At 53.0% G+C, this 2,359-nt stretch overlaps 1 non-coding gene across 1 annotated transcript; it reads right to left on the bottom strand.

Annotated features, from left to right (window-relative positions):
• Positions 1 to 892: 892 nt before the first annotated feature.
• Positions 893 to 1,087, bottom strand: LOC130278044 (U2 spliceosomal RNA). Its single transcript, XR_008845718.1, has one exon. It is a non-coding gene; the product is annotated as a U2 spliceosomal RNA (small nuclear RNA).
• Positions 1,088 to 2,359: the final 1,272 nt, after the last annotated feature.

Genomic DNA, 2,359 nt, shown 5'->3' with positions numbered 1-2,359 from the left:
TCCATGGACATTGCAGAGGGTTTAATAACAAAAGTCAACTCTGATATATAGCAGGGTACCGAAGCTGCAACCACGGGTGCGGCAGACGTTGCCACCTCTATGGATGGTGTGGAGGATCCATGGTACATTGGTCAACTCTCACTCACAGTGGAGTACCGGAATTAGCAGCTATGGCAGACGAACCAACCTCCATGGGTGGTGTAGCGGGGTCCATTGTACAGCTGTAAACTCTCACCCATAGTGGAGTACCGAAACAGCAGCTGCGGCAGACTACCAACCTCTATGCATGGTGTAGAGGGTCCATTGTATAGCGGTCAACTCTCACACACAGTGGAGTACCGGAATAGCAGCTGCACCAGACGGCACATCCTCCATGGGCGTTGGAGAGAACCATGACCACCCACGAGAAGTTTGCAGATAGTCCATTTCCCACACAGGGGCACCCCTTTAGTTACTTCACCCAGGAAGTATGACACTGGGACTGCAGTTGCAGACACAGCGGATGCTGTAAGGGTGAAGTAACTAAAGGGATGCCCCTGTGTGGGAAGGGAACAGGCTGAATGTCACTCCCTGTGCAAACACACAGCGAACATCGTGTAGATGTTGTCCTTCAAGGGATCTGAACCCAGGACCCCAGCATTGCAAGGCAACAGTGTTAACCACCCTTGGTGAGCAACTCTGGTTACAGTCCCCAAGTCCGAACCTCTGGCATAACTGCACATCCCAGCGAAAATGACCAATAGGGCAAGGGAAAGCTGGGAAAACCCAAAAAAGAGGTTACTCAGGAACAGGAGCGAGAAGCACCTAGTGCAGCCTATTTGAGCATAAAGGTACAATGCACAAGGCTTGTGCCGCATACACGAGCAAAAGCCAAACATTCCAATATGTGAGGTGCACCAGCTTGCAGAAACAGACCTATCAGTCACAAACCTAGGGTGACTGAAGCAAGCTTCAAAATTGGCCCCCATTCTGAAAAATGTATTAAATATATGGTTCCTGGATAGGGGACATATCAGATATTAAACCGATAAGAACAGATACTACACTTGATCTTAGCCAACAATCGATAAGAATGCCCTGAAGACATACTAGGAAGGCAGGGGATCTGAGGGTAAAAACTCCAAACTGATAGACAGGAGCACAAGGAAGGGCCATAGAAAAAATATGTCGCTGTAATGACAATTTTTGGCCACTAGAGGGGAACCTAATTCTCTCTCTCTCTCTCGGAGAGTGAGAGAGAACAGTGCTGAAAGCAATGCCGCCATTCAGCCACTGGAGGGCACAGAGCGCCCGTGAGAGGCTGTTTATTTTTTTACCCTTCCCCTTGTCCTCCTGCATACCGCCCGGCCCTGGGAGAGCGGGTGCGCTATAGGAAACAAGCCCTCGGTGCCGCCTGCAGACGGCCTACAGTAAATGGGGAACCCGGGGGTTAAATTCACAGAGCGCCCGCGGCCCGCCCCCGGCCGCATGGACGGGGTGATGGGCACACGATCATGGCGCCGGCCGCCTGAAAAAAGAAGGTGCACTGGAAACTGCGTCTCCCAAGCAGCTGCTGGGGAGACTAGGCCGGGGACTGGATGCATGACGTGGCTGGTCCCGTCTCCACTGCTGCCCTGTCTAAAGAAGGTCCAGCCTGCAAGGTAATAACATGCGGCCAGCTCACTGAGCCTGGAAGCAATACGGCCAGAGGTGGCAAGAGTGGGGGGGAGGGAGGAATTGCTGGTGGGGAAAAAGATCCCTTAAACTTGCCGACCAGGAGCCTGGCAGCCACAGGGGGAGCGGAGACCTGCTGCTCCAGAGACACGGGGCAGCAAGCAGAGTCTCTGCGAGCAGATATGAAAAGACGCGGCCAGGCTACTGTGCCTGTCCGCAAAACATGTGCCGTGGGGGGAGGGGGTGGCGCCGGAGGCCATGAGGGGACCGGCCCAGCACAGCAATGTGTAAAGGCACTTGAGGAGCTGTGCACTATAGAGAAGGGGGGGGGCTGAAGTTCATACTCTCCCACAGACTCAATCTTCTTATTCTCACCCTTGAAGTCTTCAGTCAGCTAAAGGCTGTGCTGCATCGCGCCAAGCTGCCATAGCGACACAGGCATGTGGGGGACCCAGGGTACTACTGCCAGGTGCTGACCATTGGCGAGAAGGGGTTGGCGGCCCATACTTTATGCACTGTGTCGCCTGTGGGAGATCAGGTAGTGCCATGCTCCTGTCACCCAACCTAGAAAAATAATAAAGGAAAAATGCTAACTAGATGTACCGAGCTAGAAAATAATAAAAGAGAAAAGACCAGGGCTGGAGAGCTCCAAACCTGTGTCTGCCTCCTACTGACACTAAGCTAAAACTGATTAGCTCAGTGCCTG

This window comes from Hyla sarda, chromosome 6 (assembly GCF_029499605.1).
Source record: "Hyla sarda isolate aHylSar1 chromosome 6, aHylSar1.hap1, whole genome shotgun sequence".
Taxonomy (NCBI): domain Eukaryota; kingdom Metazoa; phylum Chordata; class Amphibia; order Anura; family Hylidae; genus Hyla; species Hyla sarda.
This window is presented reverse-complemented; position numbering and strand designations above follow the sequence as displayed.